Raw genomic sequence first — 13,608 nt, forward strand, 5'->3', positions numbered from 1 at the left:
GTGTCCAATAGGAACCAGCCGCCCCCAGCAGTGACATGCAGGACCATTGAGGACTCGGGCCCTCAGCGGTGAAGGACAGATCAGTGGAAGTCCTGACCGAGGGCAAGGAAACAGGGAATTGATCGTGGGAAGGAGTTGTAGGCTAGCAGGTTCTCTGACCAGCTGTGGGAATGAGGACTGAAGCAGCCCATCGGGACCTGAGTCTGGCATGTGTGATAAAGGGTTCCAGTGGCTGCGAATATAAAACTGGACTCTTGTCTGTGGAATATCTATAAATGTCTAGGTTAGGGCACCTGGGGGGCTCAGTTGGTTACGGGTCTGCCTTCAGCTTGGGTCATGGTCTCAGGGTCCTGGGATCAGGTCCCACATCGGGCTCCCTGCTCCACAGGGAGTCGGTTTCTCCCTCTGCCCCTCCCCAGTCGTTCTTTCTCTCTCTCTCTCAAATAAATATTTTTAAAAATGTGTAGCTTATGGGTGCCTGGGTGGCTCAGTTGGTTAAGCAACTGCCTTCGGCTCGGGTCGTGATCCTTGAGTCCCAGGATCAAGTCCCACGTCGGGCTCCCCGCTCAGTGGGGAGTCTGCTTCTCCCTCTGACCCTCTTCCCTCTCATGCTCTCTCTCATTCTCTCTCTCTCAAATAAATAAATAAAATCTTAAAAAAAAAAGTGTGTAGCTTATGTGCATACCCCCAGATTGCTCCCATCCCAGCTCAGTGCATTCTGAACTTGGAGGGCTACTATTGCAGAACCAGTACTGCACTCTGCATGGGAGAAGAGGTCGGGGCCCAAAGCAGATGAGACCCGTACCCCTGGGGTCTCCCGATCCCTGGCCCCTGTCTGGCCCTTTCAACCAGGCCTCTTCCTCATTGACCAAAAAGATGAATCGAGCCACTCAAAATCCCTGAAATCTTTTGGTACCTACCTCTTTGAGTTGTCTGTCTGTTTGAAGATTTTATTTTGAAGTCATCTCTACACCCAATGTGGGGCTGGAACTCATAACCCCGAGATCAAGAGCCACGTGCTCTCCCGACTGAGCCAGCTGGGCGCCCCACTTTGAGTTGTTTTGAGAATGTGTGTGCTAATCCCTGCGAAATACTTCGTGTGGCCCCTGACCTTGATATGCCCTCAATAAATCTCAGCCATTACCGCTGAAGTCCCAGAAAACATTTAGCTGGGGTATGAGTCCAAAGAGGAAGCCCCAGATGAAAAAGGGGAGACCAAGAACCAGGACAAAGACACCAATCTTGTGCTTGGGACAGGGGAGCTGGATGGTCTCAGGAGGAAGAGTCCAAGGCTGAAAAGGGGCCACATACTCCCTGCAATCCCTCATGAGACCTCACCAGGACACTGGCCTTCCCGCTTAGTGTGGCCTCGTCCTCCCATGCCCTCCCCCCCCGCCCTGTCATCCATTTGGCCCAAAGGGACCAGACTCCAGCGCTGCCCCCGCCAAGGCCCGGCCCCACTTCCAGGAGGGCCTGCTGGGGCTCAGAATAGCCCAGCTGCTGCCTCAGCAGATGGCCGGGCTAATTTTAGCCACGCGGTGCTCACCCAGGGACCAGGCTGGGCCTTTTAGATTTGAATAAGCTAGTGTGCAGCTTTGGTTTGGAGCCAACAACAAAGCTCTGAGCTGTTGTGATCTGTGTGTCTGCCTAGCACGTTACAGGCATTCCAGAAACACACTGCTTAGACGATTTCGTTTCTCTGAACCAGCAAGAGCCCAAACTACAGAGCTAGCAGGTGGTGAAGCCTGTGGGGGTGCCGGGGATGAACCGGGAGACGGAGTGCTGACGGGCAAGTGGCAGGTCCTCGGTGTTCCCGGGCATCCTGGCTCTCTTGCTGTCTTGGCCGAAATGAAAGAAGCAAGCCGGCTTCTTAGCTCCCCGGCTCCTTGTCGGGACCACTCCTGCATTTTGATGCTGGGGGAGGACAGATCCGGAAGTCATCAGCCACACGTGCCAGCAAGGACCTGGGGACAACCCAGTGTGAAGTCGGCAGATGTGGGACCTGAGGCTCACGGAAGCAGCAGACTCCACCCTAGGGCCCTACACAGGTTAGCATTGAGCTGGTCTGGGGACGCCTGGGTGGCTCAGTCGGTGAAGCATCTGCCTTCGGGTCAGGTCATGATCCCAGGGTCCTGGGATCGAGCCCCGCATCGGGCTGCCTGCTCGGCGGGAAGCCTGCTTCTCCCTCTCCCACTCCCCCTGCTTGCATTCCCTCTCTTGCTGTGTCTCTGTCAAAAAAAATAATAAAAAATTAAATTAAATTAAATTTAAATTAAAAAATAAATAGTTCAGCGAGGGCATCTTTCTCCTGCCCCCATTAGAACATCTTTCTCCTGCCCCCAGGCAGGCCCTGTGCCTCTTCCATAAAGACAGATGGCCTTTCACACCCCACGATGACTCAGATATTCACACAGTTTCAACTTCTCTCCACGCACTGAGCCCGGACATGGCTGGAGGTTCTAAGAGTCATAGAACTCTTCTCAGACTGTTTCCTCTGCATGCCCGTAGTGTTGTGAAGTCTCCCTTGTAACTTCAATCCGACTGCACACCATTTAATTTTACCCTCACACCAATCCTGGGAAACTGAGGCACAGTGTGGTGGAGTGACTTGCCCAAGGCCATACAGCTAAGTACATGACTCGGCTAAGTTCTAGACATGACTTTCGTTGCCTGACCCCTACACAGATCCTGCTGGGTGGGGGACCAAGTGAGAACCCTCCTCACCCAACCCAAGGCCAGCAACGGATGACCACTGCTCAGTCACTTGTACAAAGAATATCACACCTGCAAGGAAGCTTCTGGGGGTGATGGAGACGCTACGGATCCTGGTTGTGGCATCATAATCACTGAGTTGCACACTTTATTTTTTTTTTTTTAAGATTTTATTTATCTATTTGACAGAGAGATAGAAGAGTACAAGCAGAAGGAATGGCAGAGGCAGAGGGAGAAGCAGGCTCCGCACTGAGCAGGGAGCCCAATGCGGGACTCGATCCCAGGACCCTGGGATCATGACCTGAGCCGAAGGCAGACACTCAACCATCCAAGCCACCCAGGCGCCCCTGAGTTGCACACTTTAAATAGATGCAGTTCATCGTAATTAAGTGACCCTTCAATACAGTTGATTTTTAATCTTTTTGATTTTTTTTTTAAGTAGGCTCCACACCCAGCATGGAGCCCAACGCGGGACTTGAACTCAGGACCCTGGGATCAAGACCTGAGTTCAGATCAAGAGTCAGACGCTCAATGGGCTGAGCACCCCCAGGCGCCCCTACAGTTGGTTTTTAAATACCAGTGGGTTAAGTAGTCATAATGGCCTCTGTCCTCAGTGGCAAAACCAGAGCGGCATCGGCGGCTGGACTGGACTCTGTGTGATGAGCTCGTGGGAGTCACCAAAGGGGACAGAGGTGTCTGGCAGATTTCCAGAGAAGCCACGTGACCCTCCCCAAGGGGGAGAGAAGCCCAGCTCCTGACCCTGCCTCCCCCTCCCTGTTTCCCACAGAGCCCGAGCCCCTCTGTTTCCTTCCCCGTGAACTCCCACACACTGGCTTTGAGCCCCCAAGCCGATGCCTGGGGCTGAGCGTGGTCCCCGCCGGCTGCCAGGGCTCAAATCCTGGCTCGACCATCTGTGAGCCCCAGGGCTGCTCACTGACCTCTGTGCACCCCCTCTTCTTCATCTGGAAAGTGGGGCCCGCGGCACCTGCTCACGGGGCTGTTCCAAGGACGGACAGGTCTCTTTTATCTCGTTTTCGCGAGTTAATGGGCGTGAAGTTCTTAGATCGGTGCCTGGTACACGCTTGTTGGCGTGTGGCCACGGCAGCGAGGACCACGTCCCCCCACACTCAGTGGCCACGGCACGATTCTGCCCCCCCCCGGAGGGGGTTCAAACATTTCTTTTTTTTTTTTAAACATTTTATTTATTTATTCAACAGAGAGAGAGACAGCGAGAGAGGGAACACAAGCAGGGGGAGTGGGAGAAGGAGAAGCAGGCTTCCCGCTGAGCGGGGAGCCCGATGCGGGGCTCGATCCCAGGACGCTGGGGTCACAACCTGAGCCAAGGGCAGACGCCCCACCGACTGAGCCACCCAGGCGCCCCGGGTTCAAACATTTCAACCATTGCACTTGCTTATCACCCCATCGACGTGTATTAGTTTTATTAAAATTGAAATTTGTTTTAAAATTTCTTCGATGCTGTGTCTTACATTTTCGAAACCTGTATCATGCAGCATAATGCAATTCTGTGAGGGAAAAAAATTAAAAGATACACGCCTAGAAAAAATGCTTAAGAAGAAAACTGCAAGATGTAAAAGTAGTAGCGTCTCTAGGTGGTTGGCTCACGGGGGATTTTTCTCTTTTGGGTTTTTCACTTTTTTTTTTTTTCCCATAAGAAGCCTTTACAATCAGGTCATAGAAACGATGAATGTCTTTAATTCGGTTGGGGAGTCTCTGCTTTCCGGCCGCACTCTCCTTATCCCTGCTGCGGACCACAGATGAGCCCTGGTCCCGGGTGCACCCCACCCCTTATCTTTCCCGACTTTTCCCCGGGGGGGCCGGCCCCAGAGAACTCACTGTTGGGGGGGCCCGTGGGCACCATGGCGGCTCTCTGCCGGGGTCCCCGGGCCTGGCCTCCACCTGCTGGCCCCCCAGGCGCCTCCGCACCGGTCAGGGCTCCCTGACTCCCCAGAGCACGTGCCTGAAGGCTGGCCGCCAAGCTCGGCGCCCCCAGAACACTTCCTCCGGCCTCACTGCCCACTGGGCAGATTTTCCCGCACTTCCACAGGACCGGTTGGCTTTTCTTTTTTTTTTTTCTTTTTAAAGATTTTATTTTTATTTTATTTTTTTCAAGATTTATTATTTATTTGAGAGAGCGAGAATGAGAGAGAGAGAGAGTACATGAGGGGGGGGAGGGTCAGAGGGAGAAGCAGGCTCCTCGCTGAGCAGGGAGCCCGACGCGGGACTCGATCCCGGGACTCCGGGATCATGACCTGAGCCGAAGGCAGTCGCTTAACCAACTGAGCCACCCAGGTGCCCCCCGGTTGGCTTTTCTGACTGGGAAGTTGGGTGGACCCCGAGGGGAGGGAATCGGTGAGCTCTTCGGCTGATTTGGGGCTAGGGACAGCTGAGCAGGGGCGGGGGCCCTGCTGTAAGACCTGGCGAGCTTCTGGGGCCGAGGGGACTTCCCCACATAGGCCCTGGCTGTCAATAGGGACCGCTCCCATAAGGATCAGCAGGACACTCATGTGATGAAGAAGAAAGAGGGGAGCAGGCACGTCTGGGCTAACTCCTCAGCCCCCAAGGGGCCCTAGAGGAGTGGAGACAGGTGGAGGGCCCCAGCCTGGCCAAGGGTGTGCTGGGCCCGAGCAGTAGGGCATCCAGGATGGGGTCCCCAGCAGAGTCCCCGTCCTAAGTGCCCCCCGAGAAGGTGGTTTAAATCCCAGGCCGTCCCCCTTTAGGGGCGCTGCGTGTCCAGTGAGGCTGCCGGGCACGGGGTGCGTGCAGGGAGCGGTGGCTGAGCCCCGCAGTGAGGACACGGGGCTTTGGCTTCTGCTGTGAGAGACAGTATGGCACCTGCATCCCAGCGGTGGGCTCCTTGTCCGTTTTCCGCCGAAAAGGGAGGCCCGGCCACAGCCACACGGCTTTGCCAGCCCTCATGTGGATGCCGGCTCGCTGGGCGGTGCCTGAGCCCGTCCCTTCTCTCCACGGCCCCTGCTGGGGACAAAGGTGACCCGGCGGGCGGCAGACGGTCACCCTGGCACCATCTCCGGGCCAGGAAAGACACCGGGCCCAGTGTGCTTAAACACCTCTGCTCCGTGGGTATCTTGCCCCAGGTGCTCAGCTGAGGCGTTCCAAGGCAGGTAACCAACTCTCTTGGAGGGCTTTCCCCTTGGATCTCTCAAGCCACCAGACTGACAAAGCCTTGTTACCTCCTGAAGCCTCGAAGCACCTGCTTCTCGGTTTTCAAGAGAAAATCGTTAGTAAGAGGTAATTTCAGGTGCGCCCGGCTGCCTCAGTCGGTGGAGCGCGCGACTCTTGATCTCGGGGTCGTGAGTTCGAGCCCCCTGTCGGGTGTGGAGATGACCGAAAAATAAAATCTTTGAAAGAAGTAAAGAAATGATTTTGTAGAAAATCTTGAGGGGCGCCTGGGTGGCTCCATCGGTTAAACGTCTGCCTTCGGCTCAGGTCATGATCCCAGGGTCCTGGGATCGAGCCCCACGTCGGGCTCCCTGCTCTGCGGGGACTCTGCTTCTGCCTTTCCCACTCCCCCTGCTCGTGTCCTCTCTCTTTTCTCAACTAAATAAATAAAATCTTTTTAAAAAATCTTGAAAAACACCTGAGTCAAATATTTAAATATATTCTGTTCTTTGTTATTCCAAGAAACCCTCTTGGAATCACCACTTTGGAAATAGTTGGTATTTAATGGAAAGCAAATCAGTTACCGGGCTGAAATGAAATAAGGCATCAGAGGATGGGTGAGTGGCTCTGGGTCCAGACCCTGAGAACCGCCTCCTAGCCATAGGGGCAGGCCTGCTGGCCCCGTGTCAGCCCAGAGGGCTGTCTGGAAGCCTCAGCCCTCCATCCACAAACGTCAGGGGCTCAGCGCCTCTGCTCTGCTTTAGAAAGAACCCGAGCCATATGGTGAATGGCATGGATCTTGGATGGAAAACACAGAAGGCAGGGAGGGAAGGGAGGCGTGGAAGCCGGGGCCCCAGCTAAGGCTGGAGCCAAGCCCTCAGGTGTTGGTTTTGGTGGTGTTACCTGTCCCTGCAGATTTCCTGATCACAGGTGGTAAGAGCCCATCTGTTGCTGGAGCTGGACGGGGCCTCGGGGTACTTAACGCAGGGATCCCGGGCCATCTCAACTTTGACATGGAAACTTCTGTTGTATGTGGGAGTGTTGGTTTTAAAAGGCGTCCACAAATTCGTTGTGGATTTTCCCCTCGAACGAGAGCTAACTTGTCTTCCCTTCAACGTAGGCGGTATTCGGTGAATTGCTTCTAGAAAAATAGGGCCTAAAAGGCAGTGTGGCTGCCTCCTTGCCCTCTCTCTTAGTTCGCTCTGGGGGAAGCCAGCTGCCAGGTTGTGAGGACACAGGCAGCCTCGGCGGCCGCATGAGAAAACCTCTGAGAAGGAGATCCTCCGGACCCAGGCGGGCCTGTGGATCAGGGTTCTCAGCCTTGGCACTATAAACACTGGGGGCTGGATACTTTTTCTACAGGACAGAGGGTGGCTCTCCTGGGCCCTGCAGGGGGCTGAACAGCACTCCTGGCCTCCACTCACTGATGCCAAGAGCACCTATACACACCCCTCAGTGACAATCACAAATGTCCCCGGCGGGACAAAGTCACCCCCCGTTGAAAGCCACCGCAGCCCTGGTCAAGATCATGACTTCCTGCTCCGTGAATCACCCAGAATCATGAGCCAGAAGCACCCAGCTAACCTGCCCCACAGAAACTGTGAGGTAAGATACTATGTATAATACATAAAATATGTAATACATAATCTATACAATATATAGCATATATATAATATATAAAGTTCTTGGGGGCGGTTTATTGTGCCGCCATAAATAACCAACGGACATAGGAGTTTTTCAGAGGAAAAGAAGGGTCTTTACCTTTCTCCGGGTTCTCAGGGGGCACCTGACCCCAAAAGGTTTAAGGATCCTAGCTCTAGTCCAGCCTCCCCGCCGGTGTAAAAATCCTCTTCACTGCATGCCTTGAGCGCTGGTCAAACTTGGACTGCTCGAATGGTCCCAGTTCTCCTACCTCCTAAGGTCACTCAGCCCGTTGTTAACAAATCTGGCTGTGGCGTACCAAGCCAAAACCTGCTGCCTGAGCTCCAGCCTGGGAGGCTGGCCTGTTTATTCAGGTTTCCTCACCAGCTTCTCAATCCCTATCAAAACGTAGCTTCTCTGTGCCCTTCTATTCTCCTCCTCCTCTCTCTCTCTTCAGACTCTTGTTAACTAGCGAACTAATTCTTGCTACTCGGAAAAGATCAGCTAGCAAGAGAGCGTGCATATCCTGTTTAGCACTCCTGGAAAGAAGAGTGTCAGACCAATCATTTCTGGGAGTGCTCCCTGCTGGGGGAGGTCCCCGCTTGTGTTCAGGGCTGCAATTGCTGGGCCTTTCTCTTCACATCCCCTGAGATCATGGACGTGCGGCAAACAGTTCCTTCCTGCCTGCAGACTTGGGCTGCGGCAATGTTTATGATCTCCTTCGCCGAGTCCGAGGACTCCGGCAGGCATTACTCCCGGACGGCCAGAGGGCCCCTTTAGTCTCTGTTGCAATCCAACAGGATACTTCCCCTTTGTCACAGGTCCAGCCCCATGACTTCTAAAGCCAGCCGTTGTGGGTCAGAACCACTTGCCAGAAACAAAACAGATGCAGAAAGAGAAACCACAGAGCAGTGAACCTCTTTCCAGAACACATCCTGCCAAGGAGAATGCAGGATTTTCACTGGCTGAGAGCTCATGCCCATGCTCATTGGCTCAGGGGGCACAGCACGGCCGGCTCTGCTTGGCTAAAAATGCACGCAGGAAGGGGACTCTTGGAGCAGGGGAGAGAAAGTAATGCAATACTGTGAAAATGTGGGTGTGTGTTTGTAAAAGAAAAACATTTCTAAAGACAAGTAACTTTATATTGAGTGCTAGCAGGATGGCATTATGTACGAATATGCACATATATCTGCTCTCCTACTTAGACAATAGACTAACCAAATTAAAAGCATTTGTCTCCTGAAACGCTGTAACGATTTATTCTAATGGTAGAACTTTTAGATGCCCTGTTTTTACTTTGGCCACCTTGGATAAACTTGACAGACTCTCAAAAGCAGTTGGTATGCTTGCCTGTCTCTGTCTCTTTTATTTATTTATTTTTAAGATTTTATTATTTGACAGAGAGAGAGCACAAGTAGGCAGAGTGGCAGGCAGAGGGAGAGGGAGAAGCAGACCCCCCCGCTGAGCAGGGAGCCCAACGCAGGACTCGATCCCAGGACCCTGGGATCATGACCTGAGCCGAAGGCAGACACTTAACCGACTGAGCCATCCAGGCGCCTCTCTGTCTCTTTTAGACTGCGATCCTAGCAGGCACGACCCATGTTCTGTTTGTATTCTTCAGTCCTCCATGTACAGTTAATGAGTTTGTACACTGCACAAGGATGCCCAGCCAGGGCTGAAATCCAGTCTGCTTCTCTAATCAAGCTCCACAACTTGGGGTTGTGTCTGCCCAGAGGACTGTACTTCTCCTATTTTATCTGACCTATAGGTTTTCCTCATTCCCTAATAGTGCCCTTTGATTTCTCATCTCCTTAACATTGTGGGAACCCGATAAATGTTTGCTGAAAGAGGAAATGAATCAAAAAAATAAAAAATTAAAAAAATTAAAAAATTAAAAAAAAAAAAGAGGATATGAATCAATGAAAGAATGAATGGACATACTCTGCTTTCAGGGAGGTGATTTTTTTTTTTTTGACCAGTCCAACAATCATCCCCCACTTTCCCTGCCCCACTTTTTTCCCTGCTATCCACCCCTTTCCCATTCCTCTACCCCCATCCCGTACTCAGGGTGAATCCTGAGGAGTCTAAGGCAGTGGTACTGAATCTTGGCTACGCATTAGGGATTTTTACAATCCCTTTGCCCACGGCCCAGCCCAGCCCAGTTGAAGCGGACCGTGAGGAGGTGGGCATCAGGCCTCAGTGGTTTTAAAGCTCCCCAGGTGATTCCACGCACACGAGGCAGACACCACTGATCTAAGCCAGTCGTGGTGGTCCCATTCCCCTCGCTGGCACACAGGGTAGGACAAAGCATGCAGCCCAATTCTGGCCCATGAGGCTTGAGGGGAGGCTGCTAGGGGCTTTCGGAAAAGAGGTCCTCACTGCGGTGGGCTGGAAGAGGTGGCTCCTTCCCTTGGGCTTTCTGCTGTCCGGGTGCGTAGACGCGGTAACCATCAGTCATGGTGAGAAGAGCTCTCTCATTCTCCAGGACAAGCCGATGTGCTGAGGAAGGCGGGCTGAGGAGACGGGAGGGGCCCAGGTCCCTGGTTATGGCCCCAAACTGCACGACCCCCAGCCTGAAGACACGCCATTTCTTTACCGTTCAAAGTCATTTGAGTGAGGTTGTTCTGTTACTTAGAAAGGTACAACTGAGACAGTTAAGAGCTCTCAATATATAAAGGATTTTATTTTATTTTTTTTAAAGATTTTATTTATTTATTTGACAGAGAGAGACACAGCGAGAGAGAGAACACAAGTAGGGGGAGTGGGAGAGGGAGAAGCAGGCTTCCTGCCGAGCTGGGAGCCCAGTGTGGGGCTCAGTCCCAGGACCCTGGGATCATGACCTGAGCCAAAGGCAGACACTTAACGACTGAGCCACCCAGGCGCCCCTATATAAAGGACTTTAAAAGATTTATTTCATTGGAAGAAAAGTCCAATGAGAGTGCGTGTGTCTATGAGAAAGAATGCGGAAGAGAAAGAGAGAGAGACAGAGGGAGAGATCGTGTGTGTGTGTGTGTGTGTGTGTGTGTTTCGCCCCGGAGGAGAGCACAGGTGAGGAGCAATTGAGACACAACATGAAAGCAGAGGGGGGAGGGAATAAAAAGCCAAGAGCTAAGGGCACCCAGCTGGCTCGGTTGGCACGGGACTCTTGATATCGGGGATGTGAGTTCAGGCCCAAGTTGGGTGTAGAGATTACTTAAAAATAAAATCTTTAGAGGCGCCTGGGTGGTTCCGTCGGTTAAGGGTCTGCCTTTGGCTCAGGTCATGATCCCGGGGTCCTGGGTTTGAGCCCCGAGTCGGGTTCCCACCTGGCAGGGGGGTCTGCTTCTCCCGCTCTCTCTGCTTTTCCCCCAGCTCGTGCTCTCTCTCTCAAATAAATAAATAAAATCTTAAAAAAATAACATCTTAAAAAAAAAAAAAAGAAAGCCAAGAGCTATATATAGACAAAAACCCATATACACAGTTTGGGAGGAAATTATGCTTTAAAAGAGGACCTAGAGGGACGCCTGGGTGGCTCAGTTGGTGAAGCTCTGCCTTTGGCTCAGGTCATGATCCCGGGGTCCTGGGATCGAGCCCCGCGTCAGGCTCCCTGCTTGGTGGGAAGCCTGCTTCTCCCTCTCCCACTCCCCTTGCTTGTGTTCCCTCTCTCGCTGTGTCTGTCTCTCTCTCTGTCGAATAAATAAATAAAATATTTAAAAAAAAAAAAAGAATAGGAACTAGAATCATAGACGAAGAAGCTGGAGGAGGCGCTAAACAACATGAGGACGTAAAAATGCTGGTGATCAATACAGTCGCAACATGGTTGCTGAACACATAGGTCCAGGGGGAGGGTTAGAGCCCAGGAGCTAAGGTCGTAGGAGAAAGAACGAGTTCCGGGACCGGGGGTGGGAGCCAGGGAATGCACCAACAGTTAGTTATTAACACCCACTCTGTGTACTCATGCAGCTGACACCACGAATCCAAGAACACTTGCAACCAACGTGCAAGGTTTCCTCTCAAGAAGGCCCTGGAGAGCACTCCATCCTGCACATAAGATGCATATAGTAAATATTAGTTGGGACACCTGGCCCCAGTGGGTTGAGCACCCAGCGCTTGGTTTTGGCTCAGGTCATGATCTCAGGGTCGTGAGATTGAGCCCCAGGTCGGGCTCCCTGCTGGGTGGGGAGTCTGCTTGAGATTCTCTTTCCCCCTGCTCTCTCTCCTCCCCACTCTTTCACCCTCTAAAATAAGTAAATCTTAAATAAATGTATATGGGTTGAATCAACCAGAGACAATATATGATCAAGCAGCAAATTGTTGGATCGAGGCTATTGTGTCTTTGGGATGCAGAGGAAGGGAAATTGGCAGACTCACTGGAGTGATTCTGGAAAGAACCATGGAACGTAGGAGCCCGGTCCTGACATGTACAGAGGCTTTACACGGGCAGAGAAAATGGGCAGAGGCTCGATGACATGAATTCTCAATCACGGATTCCTGGCAGTTGCTACAGGCCAAGTAATTCCTATCATTATGATCCAGAGACAAGTACGCTATCGAGGCAGTCGAATTTGATGTGTGACTAATTGTTTTTTTTAAAGATTTTATTTATTTGAGGGAGAAAGAATAAGACAGAGAGAGAGCATGAGAGCGGGAGGGTCAGAGGGAGAAGCAGACTCCCCGCTGAGCAGGGAGCCCAATGGGGGACTCGATCCCGGGACTCCAGGATCATGACCTGAGCTGAAGGCAGTCACCCAACCGAGCCACCCAGGCGCCCTAATTGTTTTTAATTTGAAAAGGGCAAAGTATTCCATTCAAACAGAAAACTGTATGAAAAAGCTGGGAGTAATTAATAAAATCCTTGTGCCACTCTTTTCAATGTTAGCGGTTTTTACATCTTTACATGAACAAACGGGCACCATGTAGAAGCTGTGCTGAAAGAGCCTTTGTGAAGCTTGGTCCTCCTTCTGTTGACAGACTGGACCCACCACTGTCACTCTGGGGCAAGGGACACCAGCTTACTGGCTGTGAGATCCTGGAAAGTTTCCTAAACTCCTGGAACGTCAGTAAAATGAGGGATAATCACGGTGCTTCTCTCAACAGGTTGTGAGATTAAGGGAGAAAATTGCAGGTAGTGTTACCTAGTGACTAATATGTTGTGGGTATTCTGTAAATGGTAACTACAAGCTATCATATAAATGCAAAATAAACACTACCACGGGCACACAGGTAGTCTAAGGCTTAAAATTGAAGGAAAAAAAATAACCAATAATTACCAAATAATCACCAAATAACCAAAGCGAGCTGCTATTAACATTTTGGCACATTTCCTTCTGGTCTGTTTTCTAGCTAAAATGTTTTGGTTGTAACCCTACAGTAAGGATAATTTTGCATCCTACTCTTCTGAAAGAAATTAAAATAAATAAAATCTTAAGAAAAAAACTAACCCAAAGGTTTTCAATTGAGACAAAACCCCAAAAGTCTGAAAACACGGTTTTTCTTCTAACAGGTTTATTGAGATATAATTTATATACCATGCATGTCACCTATTGAAAATGTACAATTCAGGGGCGCCTGGGTGGCTCAGTCGGTTAAGCATCTGCCTTCAGCTCAGGTCATGATCCCGGGGTCCTGGGATCGAGCCCCGCATTGGGCTCCCTGCTCAGCAGGAAGCCTGCTTCTCCCTCTCCCACTCTCCCCGCTTGTGTTCCCTCTCTCGCTATTTCTCTGTCAAATAAATAAAATAAAATCTTTTAAAATAAATAAATAAATAAATAAAATGTACAATTCAATGGCTTTAGTAGAGTTGTGCAAACATCACTGCAGTCAGGCAATTTTAGAACATTTTCATCCCTCCCAAAAGAAACCTTGTACTCTTCAGCAATCCCACACACCTGCCACACCCCAGCCAACCGACGGTCTACTTTCTGTCTCTATTTGCTTGTTCTGGACATTTCTTATAAATGGAATCATACAATATGTGGTCTTTTGTGACTGGCTTCTTTCACTTAGCATGTTTTCAAGGTTATCTCTGTTGTAGTATGTATTAGTACTTAATTTCTGAAGAATATTCTGTTATGTGGACATCGCTTTTTATTATTTTTTTAAGATTTTATTTATTTATTTGACGGGGGGGGGTGGATA

The sequence above is a fragment of the Phoca vitulina genome, unplaced genomic scaffold, assembly GCF_004348235.1.
Source record: "Phoca vitulina isolate PV1807 unplaced genomic scaffold, GSC_HSeal_1.0 scaffold78, whole genome shotgun sequence".
NCBI lineage: Eukaryota > Metazoa > Chordata > Mammalia > Carnivora > Phocidae > Phoca > Phoca vitulina.